Source organism: Ranitomeya variabilis, chromosome 4, assembly GCF_051348905.1.
Source record: "Ranitomeya variabilis isolate aRanVar5 chromosome 4, aRanVar5.hap1, whole genome shotgun sequence".
Lineage (NCBI taxonomy): Eukaryota > Metazoa > Chordata > Amphibia > Anura > Dendrobatidae > Ranitomeya > Ranitomeya variabilis.
Window position 1 is genome coordinate 694,049,715 of NC_135235.1, and position 21,697 is coordinate 694,071,411.

The window sequence follows — 21,697 nt, forward strand, 5'->3', positions numbered from 1 at the left end:
CGGGGCCGGGAGTGTGCTGACAACGGGGGGAGTGTGCCGACAACGGGGGGAGTGTGCTGACAGCAGCACACTCGAGTGGCCCACTACTGCCACCGACCCTTCTGGCATTTGCCAGAACTGCCTGATGGCCAGTCCGGCCCTGCCAAAGGGGCTGTGATGGCACTCTTAGTTTTTTTAAAAAGATCCCACATTGTGGAATTGGGCATGACATTCCATTGGCTGACTTCTTAACTTGCTCTCCTGCAATCTAAAATGTTCCTGCCACTAGATCACCAGGGTAAACATGCTCAGTACTGTTATAGGCCGTTAATATTTGGGCTAGGGGCATGCGATGGCACTAGTGTACTTTTAAAAAAGGTACTGTCGGGGTCGTCACGACAATAACCCTCATTCACCAGTCATCCCAAATTAAAGTATGAGCAGAGCATTTGGTACCGGGTAAGAATGAGTCAGACAAATAGCTGGTTCAATCTCAGTTGATGCTCGTGCGTCTACCAGTATCGGCCACGATCACAGCAACTGCGTTTATTTCCGGATACACAGTACTATATTGTGTGTTAGGAGAAGGAATGCATTGGGCGGGGTTTAAGCAGTATATGTCTAGTATTCAGTCTTTCTGATTTGTCCTGATGTCTCCTGGCGAATCCTCCTTTCTTCACATTCCTCAAGTTTCAATTTAAGAAGAAATGATACTTCTTTCCTCAGAGACAAAAAGTAGGGCAAAGGTGAATACTGGCAGCCATTTTAAATACAATTACATCTACATTAGCTAGCAGATGGGAACAACTTATTATTTCACAGTATAAGAATACAACAGTACAAAAAGTGTATGAAGATATATCTTTTCACCTTGACAGTACCCCCTTTGGGGAATTGTTTGGCAGATCATGCACTGCATTACAAGTCTCAGAGACCCACACCACTACATTGGCCCTAATTCTTAACTGTCTCCTGCAATGTCTCTTCCTTATCTCTGACAACATGACCTGGGTGAACATGCTTTGTATTGTTATAGGCCCGTGAAGTTTGGGCATGGGTGGCTGTGATGGCAATAGTATATTTTTAAAAAGGTACCCCCCATTGGTGAAACCACATCCTTGATAGCAAACACTTCACATTTGTGTACCTTAAAGAGCTCACTGGAAAAGCTCCTTTTTGTGTTGCCTGGTTGCGCAAATTGGACACAATACACTTCATATAAATTTGATAATGCAATGATGTTAGTTTGGCTCAGTAGTTTATTACAAATATTTCTTTGTCCACTATTTAGTTTCTCTCCTTGAGAGCGATAACTTTGGCTGCCTCAAATGTACAAATGGCGAATATACAAATGGCGATTTGTAAACAAGATTGAAATACTGTACACCGAATGCATTCAGACAATCACATTGCTGCATGTCTTGTAAAACATTTACAAATGTGACAGACAATGCTCATAATGCACCATGTTGATAATTGTTTGTTTTCTCACTTCAGAAACAGTTTGAAGCCTCTATATGTTTGCTGTTTGTCGTTGTAAAACATTAAGGTTTACTGAAACTCTGCCTGTGGTGGTTTGATCTAAATCCTTGTGGTTTTTATTTTCTAGTGGTTTATGGCCACTCGTCTGATGACTCCATGATATCTCAGTTTAATACACCCATGAAAGCTGGTCACTTGAAGGTCTGGGTGAAACTAGAGTTACTACATAGTGTAAATCACTATATAAGACCAGAGAAACATGACTAAGACAGATACCAAAACTGGGGTACCTGTACATGTACAGTGTGCTGATACCTGCATAATTGGGGACGCCCATGCAGTGTAGGTAATCTCAAAGGGGTTCTCTGTCTTGGTGTTGCTTCTCGGATATTCCAGACGGATTATATTTAAAAGCCTCTTGGTGATGATCTAAGTAGACTGTATGAAGTTAATCTTCATATATACACGTAATCAGTATATCTATGTAATCCTTATATGTAATCATTAACTTTTGTATGTTATTGGTAACATATACAAAAATGTACGCACTCACACTATTCAATCTTAATATTCCTTGATTTTTGTAGTTTGCAATGAAATTGCTTTGTATTGCTAGGATTAGACTTTTTTAAAGCCGTATCTGAACCTTAGTGTTAAAAACATGGCAAACACAATTGCCAAATTTCCTGTAAATAATTCTGCAAAGAGGGAACCATCATACCATAAAAAATACGAGTGGATTTTCATGGGCACATCCAGTATGTGTGTTCCAAGGCCTAATGGGGTGCATATGACTATGCAGCAGGGCTGGCCTTGCCGCCAATGTGTAAAACAAAGGAGTACGGAGTACAAAATGCATATTGTGAAGTGGATTTTCATGGGCCCATCCACTATGTGGGTTCAAAGGCTTATTGGGGTGCATATGAATTGGTAGCAGGGCAGGCCTTGAATTCAATGCAACACTTTTTCAGGAGTCCCCCCTGGACATCTTATGACAGGGGTACTGTGGTGCGTCGTAATTCTTGGCAGCCCATCCACTCACAGCATAGGCTACAACAGCTTAGGAGACCCACTGTTTCATATTGGCCCTTTAAGAAGATTAATGCCGCCTGATGCACCAGTAAAAATAGGCTCTGTGACTTTAAGAGTCCCTCCTTTATAAATGAAACAAGATGGGTCTGCTTATGTGTCACACACCACATGGCCAGTTAAATGTTACAATGACATTTCCCAGTGAATGCATTTGTAGTGGTTGAAAGCAATGTTAAAGTTGAAAAACGCTTCAAAAACGCTGCATCTGAACTAAGCCTAAGGCTGCCGTCATACTAGCAGTATTTGGTCAGTATTTTACATCAGTATTTGTAGCCAAAACCAGGAGTGGAACAAATAGAGGAAAAGTATCATAGAAACACGTCACCACTTCTGCATTTATCACCCACTCCTGGTTTTGGCTACAAATACTGATGTAAAATACTGACCAAATACTCCTTGTGTGACGGCAGCCTAAGAGGGAGAGGAAATTTTCGGCCTGGGGTTAAATATTTGGCCTTACAGGCCAGCAAAACCCATTTTGGTTTCGTTTTAATGTGTTTTTTGTGGCACCAGGAAAAATGGCATGAATCTCGGAAAAAAATTATTAAGGCTGTGAACTAGGAGTCAGGAATTTTTTCAGGGGCGATCCCCATGATGTTCCTGTGTCTTTTGAGCAGTGTTTCCATCATTTTTAGACCTTAAAAGGACCCCCGGGGGAGATCGTAGTAAAAGTACTTGGGTCTCCCATAGACTTATATTGGGTTCGCTGTTCTGGCTGAGTACCCGAGTATTCCAATTTGCTCGACCCCATCACTATTCAGAAATTAATATTTTGTGTACTAACCATAATTTTTAATCACAGCTTTCATGCATCTTGGCATGCTTTCCAGCAGTGTTTCACACTGCTTCTGGCGCAAAAATGTAAGCAGTTCTTTGTTTGATGGCTTGTGACTATCCATCATCCTCTTGATTACATTCCAGAGGTTTCCAGTGGGGTTCAGGTCTGGAGAATGGGCTGCCCATGGCAGGGTTTTGATGTGGTGGTTTCTTAATTTTGGCCAGAGCTGTATATATTACCCCAGTTGCCACTGCACACATGCAATCAGGAAGAGCTGAGTCGATGCTCAAGAATTAGCGCTTCTTAGGGTATGTTTCCACGGTCAGGAAACGCTGCTTGTTTGACACTGCGCAGAGCTGCAGCGTCAAACAAGCAGCGTCCAGATGTTCCAGCATAGTTGAGGGGATTTTATGAAATCCCGTCTCCACTATGCGTGGAAACCCGCACGCGGCGGCCCTGCGACTCCGGACATGCTGCGCGTCTTTTCAGATCGCAGCATGTCCGTACACCTTGCAGGGACGCAGCGTCCCCGCAAGGCATATCACAGGGCCCTATGGGAGCGAGCGATCATCCCGGATGTGAAGAGTTAACACATCCGGCATGATCGCGTCACAGAAAGGGGGCGGGGCTTCGCCGCTGCGGCGATACCGCCGGCCATCCTGACAGTGGAAATATACCCTAATAGATGCTCCATTTCTCGTGCGGCTGAGGACTAGTCTCATTAGTGTTGGTAGGGGCCAATATCCATGGACCTTCACAGCTTTTTAATATCAGCCCTTAGCTGTTTGTTTTGCCGTAGCTGGTTATTAAAAATAGAGGGGGCCCCAATTAATTTTTTGGATGAGTCCACCCATTTTTTAATAACCAGCAAAGAAAAAGCAGACAGCTGTTCACTGATTAATAAGCTGAAAAGTTAAATCTTTATTGGGCCCTTCCCAGCATGAGACCAGCTCACAGTTAATGTGGTCTCGTACTTTCGCGTGGTAAAATGGGGGTAGTAAGCGGTAAAGGTGAAAAATAGAACAAAAAGGGGGTAAGCAGGACAATAGCCCTGAAAACAAATGTGGATAGTAAGATCACTTAAAATAACAGAGAATAAAAAGTAATAATAATCTTGAAAAAAGAGGCATAGGTCCAAATGTAGGAGGAGGTGTAGTAGGTGGATGAGCTTGAGGCGAATGTGGCGATGAAGGTGGAAGAGGCAGGGGATGAGGTATCCAACAGTTTTTTGGAGGATTTTTTTTTTTTTTTAGGGACAGCATTTAAAAGAACATAGTATAAAATAAAAAAGAACAATGTAGATACAGTAGTCGGATGTCCTAGTGGAGGAGGAGATGTAGGTGGACATTGCAGTGTAGGTGGAAGAGGCAGGCCATTATTTTGGTGGATTTTATTTCTCTTCCTTTTTGGTAAGGCCCCAAAATAAAACAAATGGCAAATAAAATATAACAATGTCTGGGTGCAGATGGTACCTTTGTCTGGTTTGCCAAAGGCAAAGACAAGTCCTGTGGACTCCACTCCTGGTTTCTTTTAATGAAGGCGAGAGTGGCCACGTTGGCTTTGGACAGGTGGATGCGCCTATGTGTGATATCCCCTGCTCTGATAAACAAATGTTCCAACATTACACTTGCCACGGGGCATGCCGGCACTTCCAAGCCTAGGCCATGTGTCCAGTTTGGAAACCAAGAAGTTAAATGGGCAGACCCAACTTAGTACATGCAGACGTGTGGACATAGACATGTACTCTTCCACCATGTTGTTATAACACTGGCACCTGGTTGTATAGACCGTATCAGATGGTGGTGCTGGATGCTGTATCATGCTGATGAATTTTTTTTCACATTTTAGCCATGTTAACCCTCCCTTCTGAGGTGGTGCCACAGCTGCGTTGGCGACTTCCTCCTCCTCTGCGTTGTGTTTCTTCTGTCAGGTGGGAATGCCGTCAGTAGTGCCTCTACCAGCATGTGCTTGTATTCACACATTTTGCCATCCCGCTCCAGTGACGGAACAAATAATGGTACTTTGTCTTTGCAGCAGGGATCCAGCAGGGTGGCCACCCAGTAATCAGTAAGGAAGATCTGGGCAACTCTGCGGTCGTTGCGCAGGCACAGCAGACTGTATTGGCTCATTCCGCCCTCTCTCTGTTGGAGTCCCTCAAGGCTCTGGCCTGGGGCCCCTACTTTTTTCCATCTATACCCTTGGCCTAGGATAACTCATAAAGTCCCATGGCTTCCAGTATCACCTGTATGCTGATGACACTCAGATCTACCTCTCTGGCCCAGATGTCACCTCTCTGCTGTCCAGAATCCCGAAGTGTCTAGCAGCCATATCCTCCTTCTTCACCTCTCGCTTCCTAAAACTCAATGTAGACAATACCGAACTCATCTTTCCTCCATCTCGCGTATCCCCCCTACCTGATCTATCTATTATGGTAAGCGGCATCACGCTCTCTCCCACACCTGAAATACGCTGCCTCGCGGTAACTCTCGACTCTGCCCTGTCCATCAAACCGCACGTCCAAACTCTTGCCACCTCCTGTCGGCTCCAACTCAAACATATTGCCATAATCCGTCCCTTCCTCTGCCCTTAATCTACTAAAATGCTTGTGCATGCCCTCATCATCTCTCGCCTCGACTACTGCAACATCCTCCTCTGTGGCCTCCCCGCTAACTCTCTTGCACCACTCCAGTCTGTCCTCAACTCTGCTGCCCGGCTAATCCACCTCTCTCCTCGCTACTCCTGTTTCTCCCCTCTGCAAATCCCTCCACTGGCTCCCAATTCCACAACGAATCCAGTTCAAACTACTAACACTGATCTACAAAGCCATCCAATCTACAAAGCCATCCACAACCTGTCCCCTCCCTATATCTCTGAACTAATCTCCCACTATCTTCCCTCACGTAATCTCCGATCCTCCCAAGACCTCCTACTCTCCTCCACACTTATTCCTCACACAACCGCCTCCAAGATTTCTCCCCAATATCCTTCATCCTCTCGAATTCCACGCCTCAACACGTCCGATTATCCGCCACCCTTGGATCCCTCAGATGGAACCTGAAAACTCATCTCTTCAGGAAAGCCTACAGCCTGCAATAACCATTCTGCCGCCTCACCACCACCAGAGCTACTGCACCCCCGACCTTTTGTCTCTTCCCCATTATCCCATAGAACGTAAATCCGCAAGGAAATGAAATTTCAACTCATAGCTGTCAAACAAGTTTATTACAAGATGAATAGTTAGAAATAAAAAAGAGAAATATATAAGTATGCATACATACAAATCAATAATAAAGAGTTTTAGAAATCAAAACAATGAATTAAACATTAAAGACAGATTAATAACAAAAGAAAAACACATTTTTTACCAAAGTCCACTGTGCTTTAGCTGCAAAAATTGTATTGTGGTGCTTAACCCCTTCACCCCCAAGGGTGGTTTGCACGTTAATGACCGGGCCAATTTTTACAATTCTGACCACTGTCCCTTTATGAGGTTATAACTCTGGAACGCTTCAACGGATCTTGGCGATTCTGACATTGTTTTCTCGTGACATATTGTACTTCATGATAGTGGTAAAATTTCTTTGATATTACCTGCGTTTATTTGCAGAAAAAATGGAAATTTGGCGAAAATTTTGAAAATTTTGCAATTTTCCAACTTTGAATTTTTATGCCCTTAAATCACAGAGATATGTCATGCAAAATACTTAATAAGTAACATTTCCCACATGCCTACTTTACATCAGCACAATTTTGGAACCAAAATTTTTTTTTGTTAGGGAGTTATAAGGGTTAAAAGTTGACCAGCAATTTCTCATTTTTACAACACCATTTTTTTTTAGGGACCACATCTCATTTGAAGTCATTTTGAGGGGTCTATATGATAGAAAATACCCATGTGTGACACCATTCTAAAAACTGCACCCCTCATGGTGCTCAAAACCATATTCAAGAAGTTTATTAACCCTTCTGGTGCTTCACAGGAATTTTTGGAATGTTTAAATAAAAATGAACATTTAACTTTTTTTCACAAAAAATTTACTTCAGCTCCAATTTGTTTTATTTTACCAAGGGTAACAGGAGAAAATGGACCCCAAAATTTGTTGTACAATTTGTCCTGAGTACGCCGATACCCCATATGTGGGGGTAAACCACTGTTTGGGCGCATGACAGAGCTCGGAAGCGAAGGAGCGCCATTTGACTTTTCAATGCAAAATTGACTGGAATTGAGATGGGACGCCATGTTGCGTTTGGGGAGCCCCTGATGTGCCTAAACATTGAAACCCCCCACAAGTGATACCATTTTGGAAAGTAGACCCCATAAGGAACTTATCTAGAGGTGTGGTGAGCACTTTGACCCACCAAGTACTTCACAGAAGTTTATAATGCAGAACCGTAAAAATAAAAAATCATATTTTTTCACAAAAATTATTTTTCGCCCCCAATTTTTTATTTTCCCAAGGGTAAGAGAAGAAATTGGACCCCAACAGTTGTTGCACAATTTGTCCTGAGTACGCTGATACCCCATATGTGGCGATAAACCACTGTTTGGGCGCATGGGAGAGCTCGGAAGGGAAGTAGCACCGTTTGACTTTTCAATGCAAAATTGACAGGAATTGAGATGGGACGCCATGTTGCGTTTGGAGAGCCACTGATGTGCCTAAACATTGAAACCCCCCACAAGTGACACCATTTTGGAAAGTAGACCCCCTAAGGAACTTATCTAGATGTGTTTTGAGCGCTTTGACCCACCAAGGGCTTCACAGAAGTTAATAATGCAGAGCCGTAAAAATAAAACAAAAATTTTTTCCCACAAAAATTATTTTTTTAGGCCCCAGTTTTGTATTTTCCCGAGGGTAGCAGGAGAAATTGGACCCCAAAATCTGTTGTCCAAGTTGTCCTGAATGCGATGATATACCATATGTGGGGAGAACCACTGTTTGGGCGCATGGGAGGGCTCGGAAAGGAAGGAGCGCCATTTGGAATGCAGACTTAGATGGAATGGTCTGCAGGCGTCACATTGCGTTTGCAGAGCCCCTAATGTACCTAAACAGTAGAAACCCCCCACAAGTGACACCATGTTGGAAAGTAGACCCCCTAAAGAACTTATCTAGATGTGTGATGAGCGCTTTGACCCACCAAGGGCTTCACAGAAGTTTATAATGCAGAGCCGTAAAAATAAAACAAAAATTTTTTCCCACAAAAATTATTTTTCAGCCCCCAGTTTTGTATTTTCCCGAGGGTAACAGGAGAAATTGGACCCCAAAAGTTGTTGTCCAATTTGTCCTGAGTGCGCTGATACCCCATATGTGGGAGGAAACCACCGTTTGGACGCATGGAAGGGCTCGGAAGTGAAGGAGCGCCATTTGGAATGCAGACTTAGATGAAATGGTCTGCAGGCGTCACATTGCGTTTGCAGAGCCCCTAATGTACCTAAACAGTAGAAGCCCCGCACAAGTGACCCCATTTTGGAAACTAGACCCCCCAAGGAACTTATCTAGATGTGTTGTAAGAACTTTGAACCCCCAAGTGTTTCACTACAGTTTATAACGCAGAGCCGTGAAAATAAAAAATCCTTTTTTTTCCCACAAAAATTATTTTTTAGCCCCCAGTTTTGTATTTTCCTAGGGGTAACAGGAGAAATTGGACCCCAAAGGTTGTTGTTCTATTCGTCCTGAGTACGCTGATACCCCATATGTTGGGGTAAACCCCTGTTTGGGCACACGGGAGAGCTTGGAAGGGAAGGAGCACTGTTTTACTTTTTCAACGCAGAATTGGCTGGAATTGAGATCGGACGCCATGTCGCGTTTGGAGAGCCCCTGATGTGCCGAAACAGTGGAAACCCCCCAATTATAACTGAAACCCTAATCCAAACACACCCCTAACCCTAATCCCAACAGTAACCCTAACCACACCTCTAACCCTGACACACCCCTAACCCTAATCCCAACCCTATTCCCAACCGTAAATGTAATCTAAACCCTAACCGTAACTTTAGCCCCAACCCTAACCCTAACTTTAACCCCAACCCTAACTGTAGCCTTAACCCTAGCCCCAACCCTAGCCCTAATGGGAAAATGGAAATAAATACTTTTTTTTTATTTTTCCCTAACTAAGGGGGTGATGAAGGGGGGTTTGATTTACTTTTATAGCGGGTTTTTTAGCGGATTTTTATGATTGGCAGCCGTCACACACTAAAAGACGCTTTTTATTGCAAAAAATATTTTTTGCGTTACCACATTTTGAGAGCTATAAATTTTCCATATTTTGGTCCACAGAGTCATGTGAGGTCTTGTTTTTTGCGGGACGAGTTGACGTTTTTATTGGTAACATTTTTGGGCACGTCACATTTTTTGATCGCTTTTTATTCCGATTTTTGTGAGGCAGAATGACCAAAAACCAGCTATTCATGAATTTCTTTTGGGGGAGGCGTTTATACCGTTCCGCGTTTGGTAAAATTGATAAAGCAGTTTTATTCTTCGGGTCAGTACGATTACAGCGATATCTCATTTATATTATTTTTTTTATGTTTTGGCGCTTTTATACGATAAAAACTATTTTATGGAAAAAATAATTATTTTTGCATCGCTTTATTCTCAGGACTATAACTTTTTTATTTTTCTGCTGATGATGCTGTATGGTGGCTCGTTATTTGCGGGACAAGATGACGCTTTCAGCGGTACCATGGTTATTTATATCTGTCTTTTTGATCGCGTGTTATTCCACTTTTTGTTCGGCGGTATGATAATAAAGCGTTGTTTTTTGCCTCGTTTTTGTTTTTTTTTTCTTACGGTGTTTACTGAAGGGGTTAACGAGTGGGCCAGTTTTATAGGTTGGGTCGTTACGGACGCGGCGATACTAAATATGTGTACTTTTATTGTTTTGGTTTTTTTATATTTAGGTAAAGAAATGTATTTATGGGAATAATATTTTTTTTTTTTTTTCATTATTTTGGAATATTTTTTTTTATTTTTTTTTACACATTTGGAAATTTTTTTTTTTACTTTTTTACTTTGCCCCAGGGGGGGACAATACAGATCGGTGATCTGCCAGTTTGCATAGCACTCTGACAGCTCACCGATCTGATTGAAGTGCAGGCTGCTTCACAGTGCCTGCTCTGAGCAGGCGTCTGTGAAGCCACCTCCCTCCCTGCAGGACCCGGATCCGCGGCCATCTTGGATCCGGGTCTGGAGCAGGCAGGGAGGGAGGTAAGACCCTCGCAGCAGCGCGATCACATCGCGTTGCTGCGGGGGGCTCAGGGAAGCCCGCAGGGAGCCCTCTCCCTGCGCGATGCTTCCCTGCATCGCCGGCACATCGCGATCATGTTTGATCGCGGTGTGCCGGGGGTTAATGTGCCGGGGGCGGTCCGTGACCGCTCCTGGCACATAGTGCCGGATGTCAGCTGCGATATGCAGCTGACAATCATATATAAATCCCCTTAAAACATTTAATTTTATTAATTTAAATATTTAAAAATACCACTTCCCAGTGAATACAGACAACATGTATAAATATATAAGGAGATATTAATATAGGTGCACCTGTCCTAGTGGATAGCCCTATAATGGCCTACTGCCCCTGCCTGACAGTGGAGGTTGGCACCCTGATAGTAGTTTTGGCGCCCCCACTCCGCGACGGCTATCTCCTGCTGGCCCTTATAATGCCCTGCCACCTAAAAGGGGAGAAAACAATAAGCAATAAAAAGAAATGAAGGAAGGACAAGTAGGCAGATACTCAGGTGCACACTATATAAGGATTAACCAGCTCCCTATTTGTGGTCCCAGTTGGGACAATGTGTCAAAAGCATATATACACAATAGCTCAACAATTGTTTTTGCGAACACAATTGTCCTTATGCATCCTTACAAAAATGTACTAATATAAATAGATAATGGGACCCCAGTAGGGAGGTAAAAATAGATATAAGTGACCTGATTCAGTCCGGATATAAAGCTTAGTATAGCAACACTGCCTGGCAACAACTATATTTCAATTGACCACCCCCATACATGGGATAAAGTGTATATGGTGGACAAATAGTGTACAATTGATGTCCTTTAGAGGCAACAGTGTAGTAACAACATTTCATATAGAATCACATGCAGATACTAGTAGTAGTTGGTAGCCATTAGTCAGTGTTTATACATATGCATAATATGCTAGACCCAAAAATTCATTAAAGTGCTAGCACAGGCAGCCAGTGAAGAGAATATTCTCCCTAAGGGAGACACTTAGCTGTCAGTAGAACGCCCCGACGCGTTTCCCCGACATACGGTTCCTCAGGGGGCAAAACACAGATATACTGGACCGATGGTCAATGATGCAGGTGCCCTAATGATGGAGCAGACTCCAAGTAAGGACAAAATGCTGCGGTCAGGTTTTGTCCTTGTCATTTTGTCCTTACTTGGAGCCTTGTTCCGGACGCTGAAAAGATTAAGCGGGAGCCTTTCACCTTGTTGGTCGCATCACAAATAAACTGATACCCCTTGAGAAAGGCTATTTGATGCCGAAACGTTGGGGATACCCACAATTGTGATCGTTTTTCTTTTCTGTATGGCATCCCGCTGTCTACTGAATTGAGATAATAAATATACATTTACTGCTGAAGATTTATGGTGTGCCGGAGTTATCTATAATACAGGTCCTTCTCAAAAAATTAGCATATAGTGTTAAATTTCATTATTTACCATAATGTAATGATTACAATTAAACTTTCATATATTATAGATTCATTATCCACCAACTGAAATTTGTCAGGTCTTTTATTGTTTTAATACTGATGATTTTGGCCTACAACTCCTGATAACCCAAAAAACCTGTCTCAATAAATTAGCATATTTCACCCGTCCAATCAAATAAAAGTGTTTTTTAATAACAAACAAAAAAACCATCAAATAATAATGTTCAGTTATGCACTCAATACTTGGTCGGGAATCCTTTGGCAGAAATGACTGCTTCAATGCGGCGTGGCATGGAGGCAATCAGCCTGTGACACTGCTGAGATGTTATGGAGGCCCAGGATGCTTCAATAGCGGCCTTAAGCTCATCCAGAGTGTTGGGTCTTGCGTCTCTCAACTTTCTCTTCACAATATCCCACAGATTCTCTATGGGGTTCAGGTCAGGAGAGTTGGCAGGCCAATTGAGCACAGTAATACCATGGTCAGTAAACCATTTACCAGTGGTTTTGGCACTGTGAGCAGGTGCCAGGTCGTGCTGAAAAATGAAATCTTCATCTCCATAAAGCATTTCAGCCGATGGAAGCATGAAGTGCTCCAAAATCTCCTGATAGCTAGCTGCATTGACCCTGCCCTTGATGAAACACAGTGGACCAACACCAGCAGCTGACATGGCACCCCACACCATCACTGACTGTGGGTACTTGACACTGGACTTCAGGCATTTTGGCATTTCCTTCTCCCCAGTCTTCCTCCAGACTCTGGCACCTTGATTTCCGAATGACATGCAAAATTTGCTTTCATCAGAAAAAAGTACTTGGGACCACTTAGCAACAGACCAGTGCTGCTTCTCTGGTTCAAAAGTGGCTTTACCTGGGGAATGCGGCACCTGTAGCCCATTTCCTGCACACGCCTGTGCACGGTGGCTCTGGATGTTTCCACACCAGACTCAGTCCACTGCTTCCTCAGGTTCCCCAAGGTCTGGAATCGGTCCTTCTCCACAATCTTCCTCAGGGTCCGGTCACCTCTTCTCGTTGTACAGCGTTTTCTGCCACATTGTTTCCTTCCAACAGACTTACCATTGAGGTGCCTTGATACAGCACTCTGGGAACAGCCTATTTGTTGACAAATTTCTTTCTGGGTCTTACCCTCTTGCTTGAGGGTGTCAATGATGGCCTTCTTGACATCTGTCAGGTCGCTAGTCTTACCCATGATGGGGGTTTTGAGTAATGAACCAGGCAGGGAGTTTATAAAAGCCTCAGGTATCTTTTGCATGTGTTTAGAGTTAATTAGTTGATTCAGAAGATTAGGGTAATAGGTCGTTTAGAGAACCTTTTCTTGATATGCTAATTTATTGAGACAGGTTTTTTGGGTTATCAGGAGTTGTAGGCCAAAATCATCAGTATTAAAACAATAAAAGACCTGACAAATTTCAGTTGGTGGATAATGAATCTATAATATATGAAAGTTTAATTGTAATCATTACATTATGGTAAATAATGAAATTTAACACTATATGCTAATTTTTTGAGAAGGACCTGTATATTGGACTCTTTTTCTCCAGAGCACCCCTGCCTAAGTATAGTGAGCACCCTTGACTTTTGTTTTGGTCCTCTTCGTGTCTTCACGCTGCGGCTCCAGCACAAAGTACTGCAGTGTGCAGGCCCCTCTGACCTTTCCCGGCGCCTGCGCACCACAGCGTGAAGACAAGAAGAGGAAGTCATCCTATTAAGATGGGAGGCCCAGGACCGGACCGCGACTTGGATCGGACCGCCAGCGTGAGTATAATATAACCTCTTTTTCTCATCTTTTAAGATACATTGGAGGCTTAACTACAGCATTACAGAATGCTGTAGGATAAGCCCCTGACGCTGGTGGGCTTAGCTTACCATCGATTTTGGGGGTGACAGGTTCCCTTTAACAGACGGAGCCGGGGCGGGGGAGACGGAGCCGGGGCGGGGGAGACGGAGCCGGGGCGGGGGAGACGGAGCCGGGGCGGGGGAGACGGAGCCGGGGCGGGGGAGACGGAGCCGGGGCGGGGGAGACGGAGCCGGGGCGGGGGAGACGGAGCCGGGGCGGGGGAGACGGAGCCGGGGCGGGGGAGACGGAGCCGGGGCGGGGGAGACGGAGCCGGGGCGGGGGAGACGGAGCCGGGGCGGGGGAGACGGAGCCGGGGCGGGGGAGACGGAGCCGGGGCGGGGGAGACGGAGCCGGGGCGGGGGAGACGGAGCCGGGGCGGGGGAGACGGAGCCGGGGCGGGGGAGACGGAGCCGGGGCGGGGGAGACGGAGCCGGGGCGACAAATTTAGTAATTATACTCATCTATCTGACATTATCAGACGCCCACAGTGTCATCCCTTTGGGTCCTCACATGGATTGTGGGGGCACCGCCATTCCACTTGGTGAAAAGAAGTCCAGTGATGAAATGACATCTGCAGGGAGGTCACTGCTCTGGGGGGCACAGGATGGGGAAAAGTCACAATACCTAGAATAAAACAGAAAAAAAATCATGCAGAAAACTGGATACAAGTAGTGGCTGACACCAGTGGCCACCGGGCTAATACTGACCAGCACAGCGTGCGAGGGGAGACTAAAGTCAGGGATCTGGAGACATTGTTGTAAAGCTGCTTCGATCCCAGAGGTCATAGCTCAGTCATCAACCTGACAGCATGTGTCCCCAATAATATTAATGAGAACACATTTTATGTATATTAAAAAAAAAAAAAAAAAAACCAGGACCGACCCCTCACCACCAGGCAGAGATTCTCATGCTAAGTAATATCAATCCCTCAGATCTCCATCATCATTCATCCCCTCCCCTGTTCGCCCCCACACACGTAGCACTATACTTTCCTGCACCCCCCACCGCAAGTGACATCACACACACTGACCTGCACACCACACAGACCCATGCGAGTAACATCAGCCCCATTCTCCCCAGGCAGCCCCATGCAAGCAACACCACCCCATTCTCCCCAGGCAGCCCCATGCAAGCAACATCACCCCATTCTCCCCAGGCAGCCCCATGCAAGCAACATCACCCCATTCTCCCCAGGCAGCCCCATGCAAGCAACATCACCCCATTCTCCCCAGGCAGCCCCATGCAAGCAACATCACCCCATTCTCCCCAGGCAGCCCCATGCAAGCAACACCACCCCATTCTCCCCAGGCAGCCCCATGCAAGCAACACCACCCCATTCTCCCCAGGCAGCCCCATGCAAGCAACACCCCCCCATTCTCCCCAGGCAGCCCCATGCAAGCAGCACCACCCCATTCTCCCCAGGCAGACTCCCACTTACCTGATCTATGACTTTGGAGAATGACCCCCATAATACCCCAAATCTTGCACAAAAATCCTCGAAATCCAGCCATGACATCCACAGCCTCCTCCTGTCTGCTCTGCTCTATGGAGGAAGAGGCAAATCCTGCACAAAACACTCCAAAACCAAATCCTGCACGAAATCCCGCCATGACATCCACAGCTTCCTCGTGTGTGCTCTGTCTGTTCTATGGAGGAAGAGGCACCGCCCCTTCCGGTCACATGGGCAGAGGTCCTTTAGCCGACTTGGATTTAGCCTCTACCCTACCCAAAGGAAAGCAGCATGACATCTTGTGGACGCCATGGAGGTCAGTGGTTTCAGGGTGAAAAATGCTACTTGCCGATCGCTATTCGCTATTGGGGGGAGGCCCTGTGGTGGTCGCTGTTGCTGGCTATTGTGGGGGGCTCCGCTGCTGCTGCTGGCTACTGTGGGGGACTTCTGCGGTGGGATTTTGGGGGGCTCCGCTGCTGCTGGCTATTGTGGGGGACCCCTGCGGTGGGATTTTGGGGGGCTCCGCTGCTGCTGGCTATTGTGGGGGACCCCTGCGGTGGGATTTTGGGGGGCTCTGCTGCTGCTGGCTATTGTGGGGGGCCCCTGTGGTGGGATTTTGGGGGGCTCCGCTGCTTCTGGCTATTGTGGGGGACCCCTGTGGTGGGATTTTGGGGGGCTCCGCTGCTGCTGGCTATTGTGGGAGACCCCTGCGGTGGGATTTTGGGGGGCTCTGCTGCTGCTGGCTATTGTGGGGGACCCCTGTGGTGGCATTTTGGGGGGACCTGCTGCTGCTGGCTATTGTGGGATCTTGTGGGGGGGGGGGGGACTGCTGCTGGCTGTTGTGGTGGACTTCTGTGGTAGGCGACCTGGTTGTGTGAGGGGGGCTGCAGGCTATTGGGGGACCCCTGACCTGCTTGTGGGGGGGTGACCTGCTGCATGCTATTGGGGGTGACCCATTTTAGTGGGGGGTGACCTGCTTGTGGGGGGGACCTGCTGCTGGCAATTGGGGAGACCCCCGTTGTGGGATTTAGGGGTGACCTGCTGCTTATGGGGTGACTTGTTTGGGGTGGGAGACCTGCTGCTGGCTATTGGGGTGAACCCTATGTTGGGACCCCTGTGGTGTGATTTGGGGGCGACCTGCGTGCGGGGGACCCCTTTTAGTGAGGGTGACCTGCTTATGGTTGGGTTTGGGGAGGCGACCTGCTTGTTGCGGGACCCCTTTTAGTGGGGGCGACCTGCTTGTGGAGGGGTGACCTGCTGATGGCTATTGATGGGCCCCTGTGGTGGGGTTTGGGGGTGACCTGCTGGCTATTGAGGGGGACCCCTGTGGTGGGGTTTGGAGGTGACTTGCTTACGGGGTGGACCCCTTTTAGTGGGGGCGACCTGCTGCTGGCTATTGGGGAGACCCTGGTGGTGGGGTTTGAGGGCGATATGCTTGTGGTCGGGTTTTGGGAGGGCGTGACCTGCTGTCTATTGGGGGGGACCCTTGTGGTGGATGTGGGAGGAGACCTGCTGCAAGCTATTGGGGGACCCCTGTGGTGGGATGTGGGGGTGACCTGCTTGTGGTGGAATGTGGGGAGGCGACCTGCATGTGAGGGGTGACCTGCTGCAGGCTATCTGGGGGACCCCTGTGGTGAGATTTGAGGGCGACCTGCTTGTGGGGAGGCGACCTGCTTGTCTTTGAATGTGGGGAGGCGACCTGCTTGTCTTTGAATGTGGGGAGGCGACCTGCTTGTCGTTGAATGTGGGGAGGCGACCTGCTTGTCGTGGAATGTGGGGAGGCGACCTGCTTGTCGTGGAATGTGGGGAGGCGACCTGCTTGTCGTGGAATGTGGGGAGGCGACCTGCTTGTCGTGGAATGTGGGGAGGCGACCTGCTTGTCGTGGAATGTGGGGAGGCGACCTGCTTGTCGTGGAATGTGGGGAGGCGACCTGCTTGTCGTGGAATGTGGGGAGGCGACCTGCTTGTCGTGGAATGTGGGGAGGCGACCTGCTTGTCGTGGAATGTGGGGAGGCGACCTGCTTGTCGTGGAATGTGGGGAGGCGACCTGCTTGTCGTGGAATGTGGGGAGGCGACCTGCTTGTCGTGGAATGTGGGGAGGCGACCTGCTTGTCGTGGAATGTGGGGAGGCGACCTGCTTGTCGTGGAATGTGGGGAGGCGACCTGCTGCTGGCTATTGGGGGGATCCCGTGGTGGGATTTGGGGACGACCTGCTGCTTACAGATGGAACCATTTTATTGGGGGGTGACCTGCTGCTTACTGGGGGATCCCTTTTATTGGGGGGCGACCTGCTTATGGGTTGGGTTTGGGGGGGCTGAAGAGGGTTTAAGCTGGGTGGGGGGTGGACATCGAAGGGGGTGTGTGCTGGGTGGGGGGGTCCACTGGGTGGGGGGGTCCACGTCCGATGGGTGTTGGACGTCTGATGGGGGTTTGTGGGGGTTGGACGTCCGAAGGGGGTGTGTGCTGGGTGGGGGGGTCCACGTCCGATGGGGGTTTGTGCTGGGTGGGGGGGTCCACGTCTGATGGGGGTTTGTGGGGGGTCTGCATCTGGGGATTTCTGCTGGGTGGGGGGTTCCGCGTCCGGTGGGGGTTGGACGTCCGATGGGGGTTGGACGTCCGATGGGGGTTTGTGGGGGTTGGACATCCGATGAGAGTTTAAGCTGGGGGGGCGTTCGATTGGAGGGGGTGTCTGATGGGACTTGTGGTTGGGGCAGGGGGCGTCATATTTGGTTTTACGCTTGAGGGGAGGGAATGTCTGGTGGGCTTTGGATTTATCCTGTGGGGTCCGCTGGTTAATGTGAGGTGGATGTTTCTGACTGGGGGAGCGAGGATATGCTGTGTGGCCCGCTGGTTAATGTGAGGTGGAGGTTTCTGACTGGGGGAGCGAGGTTATGCTGTGTGGCCATCTGGTTGATGTGGGGAGGGGGCTAATGCTTCATTGGGGTACACAAAAAAAAATGAGTGTATGCTGTTTATGCTATGCAAAAAAAAAAATTAAGGTATTTCCCTGTAGAGGAGGCCACACCACCAACTGGCACGAAGCTAATCCTTTTTAGCTTAATGTCAGTAGGAGGCAGACATGGGTCTGGACCACCCAGCCCAGTTTCTGACTTGGGTTTTGGGGGGTTTTATTAACGATTTTCCTTTTTTTTTTTTTTTTTTTTCAGATACGGCTTTTGAGGGCGACAGTGGAATTGTCACTCTAATCTCCCACCTAGAATTGTCATTACCGTATCATCTGTGGTCTATGAGGCAAGGCCCTAACACATCAAGAGTGTTTGTGGTTCCCCAGAGGACGGTCCATGCCACGAATCCCCCTACCCTCTGGCCCCCCCCCAGAGCCAGATAGAGTAGGGAGGGAAGACGAATCCGTTATGTGCCAGCCGCCGAAAGGTCTGCGTCCAGGTTATTCCATGCCCATCTTCATCATCGGTCTGTGAAGAATGATGTGTGATCTTCAGGACACATATATCCTACCAGGCAGTGAGGGGGCTACTTTAAAAAAAAAATAAAAAAAAAAAAAAATGGAAAGGACAGGACAAGTATGTCCTAGTTTGCCCCTGAGCAATATGGACGTCTCCTGGGGAAACCTTCCTATTCATGCAGCCTCCATGTTTTCCAGAGGCTCCTGTGACCCTGCTCTTAAAATATCCAGGCTTCGGTCTAGGCCTTCTCTGGTGGCCGGTCCACACCGCCAGTGCCCTGAACAATCATGCACGCCAACTTTCTAGTGTGTCCTACTCTGCACCTATCAGTTTAAGAGTACTTCGCTTCTGCAACAGAGGACTAAAGTCTGCCTCCCAAGAGATCTGCTGTTCAATTTTGGTTGTTTTGGAAATGTTCTGTCCAAAAAACCGACGGGACAACTCTCCGACCCGCCAGGAAAAGACGAGACCTTCCTTTAGGCCAACCCCCTCCTGGCATCCATGAACCCACCAGCACTGGTCTGCTAGGCCTGGATCTAGCAGACTCTCTTCGACATGATGGGGCGTTCCCACCTTGATGTTTCTCAGGGTCGGCTGCCGTGTCCTTCACAATTCAAGGCTGGTATTATGATCTCTGGTCTGGGACACCGAAACCTCAGACATCGGAGGCAGGCCTGGGGGGGGGGGGGGGGGGGGGGGGGGGGCAGAGCCACATACCAAACCGACAGTCCAGCCCGCATGCACCAACAGCATATTACAGTTTTACAATACTGTAGAAATGCATAAAATGAAACAAGCAAAGGCAGAAAGTTATTCAATGCAAAAAAATGCAGTTTTATAAAATTAGAAATGTTTCTATATCTAATGTTAAAATGATATTTATCCAGTATTTCTATAAGTAAAAGTCTGAGATTTCTGTGGGAAATGGTCATTTGTTCCTCTTAAACCAGTTCTGAATGTAAATAAAACATTGCTCTGATGAAGTCTCCACATTGTATTTTCGCCTTTCATTTCATGCGCAGGGCAGGACAAGCCCCTGATGTATCTGTGTAACACATGGAAGGTGCTATAATAACAGCCTTAGGCTCGTTTCACACCAGCGTTCGGCAGGGCTGCGGATGGCAGCCATCCTCCTCCGTTAAGGCTACTTTCACACTAACGTCGCTTGCTGTACGTCTCAATGCGTCGTTTTGGAGAAAAAACGCATCCTGCAAAGTTGCCTGCATGATGCGTTTTTTCTTCATAGACTTTCATTAGCAACACATTGGGACGGATTGCCACACGTCGCATCCATCATGCGACAGATGCGTCGTGTTTTGGCGGACCGTCGGCACAAAAAAAGTTCCATGTAACGTTTTTTTGTGCGTCGAGTCCACCATTTTCGACCGCGCATGCGTTGCCGAAACTCCACCCCCTCCTCCCCGGAACTCACAGTGGGCCACGGATGCGTTGTACAACTGCCTCCGCTGCCCACGTTGTTCTACATAAAACACACTGTCCGTCGGGCCGACGGTTTGCCACGGCCCGTACCGACGGACTAGTGTGAAAGTAGCCTAAGCCCTGCTCACTGCCACAACTCTTCATTCAGTTCCACCTACGTCTGCATGCGTCCTGCATACCCTATCTTTAATATTGGGTACGCAGGCCAAGCGGATGCCTCTGCATGCGTTGTTTTAACGCTGCGCCGACTGCAATAAAATGCAACATGTTGCGTTCGACGCAGTTCAGCGCATCTTCAAAATGAGGCATGCCTGCGTACCCAATGTTAGATGGGGGACGCATGCAGACTTAGGCGGAGCTGAAGGAAGAGGCGCAGCAGTGTGCGGGGCTTAATGGAGGAAGAAGGCTGCCGAACGCTGGTGTGAAACCTGCCTGAGACAGGTAAACCACCTTTGAAACAATGTTCACATGTACAAGCTCTTAGCCCCTTTGTGGCGGGGTCAATTTTTTAAAATCTGACCAGTGTCACTTTATATAGTAATAACTCTGGAATGCTTCAACATCCCATTGATTTTGAGATTAATTTTTTTTTTTCGTGCTATATTAGACTTTATGATAATGGTAAACTTGAGTTGATATGTTTTGTTTTATTTTGTAAAAAATCAGAAATTTTACAAATTTTAAAAAATATAAATTTTTAATGATTTTCCCTTTAAGGACGGAGTCACACTAGAGAGGAATACGGACGAGTGCTATGCAAGAAAAAAATCGCATAGCACTCGAACCAATGTTAATCTCCCATCACTTTTTTTTCACGGCCGTATATGTGCGAGTGAAATTGCAGTATGCTGCGGTTCGCACCGTATATCAGCCGAGACGAAAGTCTATTTGTGCAAGAAAAACTCGCACCACACGGGCCATCAGTGTGACTTGCGAGAAATACGCAACGGTGTCCTTTGAAAGGCCGACAATTCAGGTGCAGTGTACAGTAAAATCACACTGACAGGTTACAATAGAATAGGTATATATACACAGTATAGGTGTATATAAAATATAAAGAGATACACTACAGACCAAAAGTTTTGACACACCTTCTCATTTAAAGATTTTTCTGTATTTTCATGACTATGAAAATTGTACATTCACACTGAAGGCATCAAAACTATGAATTAACACATGTGGAATTATATACTTAACAAAAAAGTGTGAAACAACTGAAATTATGTCTTATATTCTAGGTTCTTCAAAGTAGCCACCTTTTTCTTTGATGACTGCTTTGCACCCTCTTGGCATTCTCTTGATGAGCTGCAAGAGGTAGTCACTGGGAATGATTTTTACTTCACAGGTGTGCCCTGTCAGGTTTAATAAGTGGGATTTCTTGCCTTATAAATGGGTTTGGGACCATCAGTTGTGTTGTGCAGAAGTCTGGTGGATACACAGCTGATAGTCCTACTGAATAGACTTAGAATTTGTATTATGGCAAGAAAAAAAGCAGCTAAGTAAAGAAAAACGAGTGGCC

At 47.0% G+C, this 21,697-nt stretch overlaps 1 protein-coding gene and 2 long non-coding RNA genes across 3 annotated transcripts in view; 2 read left to right on the forward strand and 1 right to left on the reverse strand.

The window, feature by feature from the left end:
- LOC143767631 (uncharacterized) overlaps positions 1-21,697 on the forward strand; it is an 850,082-nt gene that overhangs the window by 689,037 nt on the left and 139,348 nt on the right. The gene's annotated exons all lie outside the window — the stretch shown is intronic.
- LOC143767714 (uncharacterized) lies at positions 461-15,435 on the reverse strand. Its single transcript, XR_013213747.1, has 3 exons — positions 15,302-15,435; positions 14,374-14,487; positions 461-695 (listed from the first exon to the last, which is right to left on the reverse strand). It is a non-coding gene; the product is annotated as an uncharacterized LOC143767714 (long non-coding RNA).
- Positions 15,523-19,726, forward strand: LOC143767715 (uncharacterized). The gene is made up of 2 exons (XR_013213748.1): positions 15,523-15,629; positions 18,481-19,726. It is a non-coding gene; the product is annotated as an uncharacterized LOC143767715 (long non-coding RNA).